This window comes from Acomys russatus, chromosome 21 (genome assembly GCF_903995435.1).
Source record: "Acomys russatus chromosome 21, mAcoRus1.1, whole genome shotgun sequence".
NCBI lineage: Eukaryota > Metazoa > Chordata > Mammalia > Rodentia > Muridae > Acomys > Acomys russatus.
The window spans coordinates 7,146,441-7,154,418 of record NC_067157.1 but is presented as its reverse complement, the minus strand read 5'-3'; the positions used below and the strand labels follow the sequence as shown (position 1 = coordinate 7,154,418).

The 7,978-nt window shown below is 44.4% G+C and overlaps 1 pseudogene; it reads left to right on the top strand.

The window, feature by feature from the left end:
* The first annotated feature begins 1,851 nt into the window (after positions 1-1,851).
* On the top strand, positions 1,852-5,515 carry LOC127204928 (52 kDa repressor of the inhibitor of the protein kinase-like; annotated as a pseudogene).
* Positions 5,516-7,978: the final 2,463 nt, after the last annotated feature.

The following is a 7,978-nucleotide window of genomic DNA, read 5'->3' as shown; positions in this document are numbered from 1 at the left end:
GTTGCGAAAGGGCATGTGCTGTGTGACCAGGAAGCGGGAGAGAAGGGCATGCGGTGGGAACTATAGTGTGGGTCTTAATAAACACTCAGACTCCACTATGGTGCGATTGGAAACTGGTGAGCCCTTTAAGGGGGTGTTAGGAAGTCTCCTGGTCATTTGGGGGGGCATCCTTGAAGGAGATAATGGAATCCTAAGCCCTTTCTTCTGCCATTGCTTTGTGGCCATGGGGTGAGGTCTTTATCTGCCATCACCCTTGCCAAAATGGGCCACCTCACCACAGGCCCAAGAGCAGTGGGCCAGCTGAAGACAAACTATGACTTCAAAAGAGTAAGCCAAAACAAGCCCCATCTCTCTGTAAGTTGATTCTATCACATCTGTACTGGCAGGAAGATGACTAACAGAGGTCGTAGCTACAATTTTATGCAGAGAAGTGATGTGAACAAACAGATTTCCAGAGAGGGAGGGGTTCCCTGGATGGCTCAGAATTGGAAAAAAGTTTAAGGTGAACTGACTTAGAGTCAGTTCGTAGAGTCTTCTGCAGGAAGTCAGATGATGTCCCCCCACCCCCCACATAGAAAAGGAAATGGAGACTCCGGTAATGGCTCAGGCAGTGATGTGCCTGCATGCAAAAGCTGGGCCAGTCCAAGCACTGGGAAGGGAAAGGTGGGAAATTCCAGAGCTTTGCTGGCTGAAGCAATGAATTCCTGCTTCAATGAAAGACCCTGTCACAAAAACTAGCATGGAATTTGACTGAGGAAGACAACGAATATCAACCTCTGGCTTCCATATGCATTTGCACACACACACTTCTTTTTAAAAGAAGAAACAGAGTTGGCAAGGTGGCTCAGCAAGTAAAATATCTTGCCATACAAGCCTGGTGACCCAAGTTTGACCACTAGAACTCATTGCGGAAGGAGGAAAACAAATTTTAAAGCTGCTCTCTGTCTCTCTCTGTCTCTCTGTCTCTCTGTCTCTCTCTGTCTCTCTCTCTCTCTTACACACACACACACACACACACACACACACACACACACACGTCACAGCAGACACAAAGATGTCCCTTGATGAAACTGAATTGTAGGAGATGAAATACAGAACTTATAGAATGAAGGAGAAATAGTGAGTGGTCACTCAGTGGTTAGCCGGCAGCTTAGGTAGGTGGATGACATTAGCCTAAAACAGAAATACAGGAGAAAGATTGGAGCCTGCATATAAAAGTAAGCTTAGCTTTGAACATATTGAAGCCTGGAGGCTCCATAAGTAGATTCAATTTAGGAATTCACTGTAAAATTAATTCTGGAGGTCAAAGGTCAGAGCAGCATGAGCAAAGGTGTCATGGTAGAACCCTTCCCTCTGCCCAACCATCTGACCTATTTCACAGGCAAGTTCCCTCAACCAATGCTGATTCTTTTTTTCTCTATCTAATCTTGTGTTGCATTTTAATCTGAATTTAAACCGACATTCTGACAGACTGCTGAAATGCCCACAACTCTCTACACGTCCTACAAAGAAGCAAAGTCTTTTTCCTTAGTCCTTACATTGGGCTATGAGGCTTCCTCACTGGTAACTATAATGCAAGCAGAACTCGAACCATCCTTGCACACCAGGATGTATGTCGCTGCCTCACTATAAATCTTTCACCTCTTTGTTTTGAGGTAGTCTCAGTCTACAGTTCAGGCTGACTTGGGACTCGCTGCATAGACCAGGTTGTCAACAGCTTCCTGGGTGCTGGTGGGATCACGGCTGTAAAGGCATGATCTATCACACCTGGCTCCATTTTGGATCCTTGCTATGTGTCTAGAGTTGCCTGTGGGTGATAAGAGGTGTATAGGGAGCTCAACATCATTATTGATGTATAGCCAACGGAACGCCAACCGTTACGGATGTGAGTGAGGCCATCTGAGACCAGTCAGCCTCCAGAGGAGCCACACACACACATGCCTGGCCCAGGTCCATGGACAACACCATTAGAGATAAATTACAGCTGTCCCAGGCCAGAGCCGCCTGGCAGAATCATGAGCTAAGTAAACGATGCTAATTGAAGGCACATTTTTGTTTTATAGTTCATAAATATTTTTAAATCAATGACAGCATAAAATTAACAGCAGATAACTCAATTTTATCTATATTTTAAATTTCTGAGATATACAATAAATGAGAGGCAATAGAAAATCCTAAACTACTCACCACATAAAAATTCAATTATGTTCAAGCTGCCTAGTTTAGATGATTTATAAATCTTTTAAAAAATTATAGTGGCTATAACATGGAATTATAGCTTATCCGAATGTCATAAACATTTTATAGCACACGCACACATACACACATATCACACACACACACACACACACACACACACACACACACACACACACACACAGGCTATATGAGACTGGTTTTTTGGCTGTCCTGGACTTGCTTTGTAGATCAGGCTGGCCTCGAACTCACAGAGATCTGCTTACTTGTGCCTCCCTGAGTGCTGGGATTAAAGGTGTTGCCTCAGAATTTGGCCCTAAGAAACTGTGGCTATAAAATAAGTGGCGGAAGCCTTTAATCCCAGTACTTGGAGGCAGAGGCAGGCGGATCGCTGTAAGTTCGAGGCCAGCCTGGTCTTCAATGTGAGTCCAGGACAGCCAAGGCTACACAGAAAGACCTTGTCTGAAAAAACCAACCAAACAAACAAAGAAAATATGTTGGGCCCGTCCAGCTTCCCTCCCAGGCGGGTTGACCGCGCTGCCCTGATGAGGCGGGGAGGAGAGGGCTGGAACTGCCGGTAGCCAAGCAACCACCTTCTGCACTGTCCCCCACTGCACACAGAAGAGCACGCAGTAGGACCTGGCCTTCTTCAGGTTAGCGTGGGACCAGGCCAGATGCCAGAAGTGGGTTGAGAACTGTAGGAGAGCAGACTTAGAACATAAAACACGTGATCAACGACATAAGCATTACCGACTGTGTGCCGAACGCTTTGAGCCCTCTACGATCTGTAGTCCCTATGGGACAGTTCGTGGAGATAATGCAATGCCAACGATATCTGATCTTACTAGTCACTTGAACAATCCACATAAGCAGACACAGAAAACGAAGAAAAGAATTGAGTGAGGATGAAATCAGGACACTGAAACAGAAAAAAAAAAAAAAAAAAAATTGAGGGAACTTCTGAACAAGAACAGGAAACTAACAGCGATGCTCAGAGCCCCAGTGCAGAAGTAGGGAACCAGCAGGGTGGAAACGTATTGCCTTGAACCCTTGCAGAGAAGGAGACAAAGAGCACCTCAAATCGTTATTTGAGATTCTGATTCTCATGGGAAAGCAGAGCACACCCTTGGATGGGCATGAGGCCGACGAGATCCCAGAAGGACTCTTGGCTCCGGGTAACTTTCAGGCGCTTCTGGGACGCCGCGTCAGTTCTGGAGACGAGGTCCTGAGGAAGCGCTCTGAGACCAGCGCGGTCAACACGTGATTCTGCTCTAAGACTCCGCAGAGACAGATGCTGGGGATCTGCGAGAGCTGCGCTCGGGAAGAGACACTCAGGGAAGTGAGAGACTCGCACTTGTTTTCCATGATCACAGACGATGTCGTAGACGTAGCAGGAGAAGAGCACCTGCCTTGCTGGCGAGGTTTGTCGATGAAACTCATAACCCGAGAGCAGTTTGTGGGTTTCCTACCGTACGAAGCTGATGCAGAGATTTCAGCTGTGAAGTTTCACACTACAATAACTGAGAAATGGGGCGTTGAATATGGAGTATTGTCATGATCAAGCTTACATTGTGCCCAGTGGATTTTAGAAAAATGTCCCCAGGCTGCCTACACACTCCGCTCTTCCTGTGCCCTTAAATGCATGGTTGGCAAAGTCTGTCCCTATAGTGGAGGTGTCTGTGGCTCTAGGAACAACTGAGGAAGTCTGTTCCCTTTTCCATCGGTCACCACAGCTGCTGTTAGAATTTGACAGTGTCCACTTATATCTGCATATTAGCCCAAGGGGCATGTCCCATGAAAGTCTTCACTAACTAGGAAACTGGGACAGAGGGGAGGACATCCTATTGGGACTCTAGATGAGAGAAGCATGGGAAAATGACAAAGTTGAAGGATCCAGAGGATCCTAGAAACCTACAAGAAGAACATTATGATAGGCGGATTTGGGCCCAGGGGTCCCGCTCAAACTATGGCACCAGCCAAAGACAATACAGGCTGTAAACTTCAAACCCCTACCCAGATCTAGCCAATAGACAGAACATTCTCCACAGTTGAGTAGAGAGTGGGGTCTGACTTTCACACGTACTCTGGTGCCTCACATTTGACCACGTGCCCTGGAGGGGGAGACCTAGTGGCACTCAGAGGAAGGACAGCAGGTTACCAAGAAGAGACTTGATACCCTATGAGAATATACAGGGGGAGGTAATCCCCCTCAGGAACAGTCATAGTGGAGGGGAATAAGGGGAAAATGGGAGGGAGGGAGGAGTGGGAGGATACAAGGGAGGGGATAACCATTTAGATGTAATATGAATAAATTAATAAAATAAAAAAGAAAACAAACAAACAACAACAACAAAAAAGAATTTGACAGTGTCATTTCCGGAACAGTGAAGAGCAGGGTAAAGAACTGGAGGAAGCTTGCCACTCCCATGGGACAGGCGGGCACGATGCCTTTGAAGTCTTAGTGCATCTCCTACAAGCACTTGTTCTACCTTAGATGGTATAAACAGTGGCACAAATATTAGGTGGAACAACCACATAACTGGACCAGCATTTGTACTCTGTAGTGTGCCTTTGCAGTCAGCAGCTGGACTGCAGTACTGCGTTCACTTAACGAGGTGACAGAAAATACTGAAGTTTACCCTGAGTTTTGGTTTGAGGAAGCCACAAATTTAGCAACCAAACTTGACACTCAAATCAAACTCTCAGGGAAGTTCCGGAGGGCCCAGCAAGGTAGCCTGGAACCTGAGCTAACCTCTGAGGGTCACCATAAAGACACCCTCAGTGTTCCAACCGTGGAGCACATCATTCAGGGACTTAAGGATATATTCTCTGAGCAGCACCTCAAAGCTCTGAAATGCCTCTCTCTGGTACCCTCAGTTATGGGGCAGCTCAAATTCAACACATCAGAAGGGCACCATGCTGACACGTACAGAAGGGACCTCCCCAATGCTGATACGCTTTCAGCCACACGTCACTGTTGGAGAAACAGGTGGAAACGCCTGTGCTCCCGTCCACCACTTACGAAGCCCTCCGCCTTCCTGACATCACGTTTTTTCCTAACGTGTATGCCTTGCTGACGGTCCTGTGTATTCTCACTGCGTTGAAAGTGGAGAACGAGCTCCATGAAAATGGACGAAAGCGTCTCAGAGTATACTTGCGGAGCACTTTGACAGACCAAAGGTCGAGTAATCTGGCTTTGCTTGACATAAATTTTCATATAAAACATGATCTAGATGTAATGGTGGACACATATACCAAACTCTTTACAAATAAATCAGAGCTTCCTACAAATAATTCAGAAACCATTGAAAATACCTAAAAGATTTTTTTAAATGGCTGTTGTGTTATATTTGCTGTTTGGAAGAAAAGCCGTAAGGTACCGCAGGCCAATCAATCACTGCATACCTTGCCAATAGATCTCCAGTTGAATACTTCATTAGCTGTTGGTAATCCACATATTTAAATGGTGCCTGTTTGAACTCTCATGCCTTCAGTACCTGTCGGTTCTTCCAGAAGTTGGCATTGGAGTACCAGTGCTAGTGGCACTCTGAAATTGTTCGGTTAAAAGTATTTTAGATATAACATTATCATTGTGGATCGAGTTGTCAGTGACTGAGTTATCAGGCCTTTGGGGAATGAATTTGTGAGAGAAATATATTTTATAATGTGTTATAATGAAATATACCATTGACGTTTGACTTGTAGGAGTTATAGGTGTTTTAAAATCTGTTGGTAGCAGCACTTGTAAGGCAGAGGCATGAGGATCACACGATTTAGGCCAGCCTGGACTACATAGTGAGACCCTGTCTCAAGATAAAAATAAAAATAAAAATCAATATGAGTACCGCAGTACAGCTTAGGGTGGAGTTCTTGCCTAGCATGTGCAAGCTCTTGGCTCATGCCTCAGGACTGCAAAAACAAAAGACAACAAAGTCCAACTGGGCAATGGACCATCCCAGGAACTATGAGAGGGGCTTGTGAGCTCAGCGAGCAGCCTTCATGTAGATTCTGTTAGGGCAGAGGAACCTCAAAGGAACAAGTTAGGGTTTGGGTGGCAGAGCCAGGCACTGTGCTCCACATTTGGTTTTGCTGTTTACATTCCTTTGTTGAGCCAACATTTTCATAAATTTTTTTGCAGTTAAATTCATTTCTGCTTCATGGTGAAGACATACCCAGAGGCTATCCATACAGGTAACAGACATAATTATGTCTACTGCCTTGTCTTGATTTATAAGCAAAACCTACAAAAATAAATGTTTTGTGATTTATCTAAAAAAAAATAGAGAAAATATTGCTGTTACTTTTGGTGAATAAAATTGATTTTGTATAGTTTATTTCAATCTAAATAAAATGCAAATTTTGTTATATATATATATTTAATCCCAGCACTCGAGAGTCAGAAGCAGGCAGATCTCTGTGAATTTGAGGCCAGCCTGGCCTACAAGGTGAGTCCAGGATAGCTAAGGCTACCTTGTCTTGGAGGAAAGAAAAAGAAAAGAGAAAAAAGAAGAAAGAAAGAAGAAAATATCTCAGGTGGTAAATGCAACAAGTCCAAAAATTTCACTCATTCTCCCTTAGGCGGAAACAGGACTGAGGTGATTAGAAAAGCAAAGACTCTAGCGGACCCAAGTTCACAGTCATGCCCTTTTTCCTTGACTTTAGGGTCATTCCTTATAGACTGGAAGTTTTAGATATAGGGGTCAGCAGGTTCTCTATTCCAACATTTCAAACTTAGAACTCCCTCTGTCTGGTCATTTACCTTTGGCCACATGATTCTCCACCATATGTTTTGTTTAATTCATAGATACATAGAAGTTAGAAGAAGAGAACAAGGAAGAAAATTCTGCTTCTAGTCATAATAGAGTAACCGGCTCAGGACTGGTCCTTACGCATAAGCTTAAGGTTAACAAGTAGAGCAAAATAAATAAAGGGAAAGGCCTTTCATTTATGAGAGCATGGGCAGCACAGTGGTACGGCTCGTTATAAAAAGAAAACAAAGCATGTATGTGGTTGGCCATGCACAACTGTTCTTGTCTTCTGGTTAGAGGCGCTTTCTGGAATGTATCTAGACCTAAATGATTCTAAAGAGAGTAAAGTGGACTTTCTTAGTTGATGAGACATTTTGTTTGTTTGTTTTTTGAGACAAGGTTTCTCTGTGTAGCCCTGGTTGTCCTTGAACTTGTTCTATAGACCAGGCTGGCCTGGAACTCAGAAATCTGTCTCCTTCTGCCTCCTAAGCACTGGGATTAAAGGCATGATCCACCACCCATTAGTCCAAAGTACAGTGGAAGTTCTGCTTTCTTTAAAACCCAGTTACATTATATTTTTTATTTTAATCCCAAGTGTGGGATATGGGATTGCTTTTAGTTTGCCCACTGCTGATAATTGCCTCGTGTGAATTGGAGAGGGATGTGGTCTTTGCTATCTGGAGATGATAGTTTAATTCTGAGGACTCTGAGAGGGTATAAAAACCAGAACACAGGGCTAGAGAGAAGGCTCAGTGGTTAAGAGGGCCGCCTGCTCTTCCAGAGGTCCTGAGTTCAATTCCCAGCAGCCACATGGTGGCTCAAAGCCATCTATAATGTGATCTGATGCCCTCTTCTGCAGATAAAGCACTCATATACAATAAATAAAAAAAAAATTTTAAAACCAGAACACAGAAAGAAAGACAGAAACTTGATGGTTCAAGGGACCCTCCAAGAGAGATCAAGGAACACTTTGTGAAGATGGACAGAGAAAGAAGATGGCTGCTGGTTCCACTGGACTGTTGGATTTCTTGACA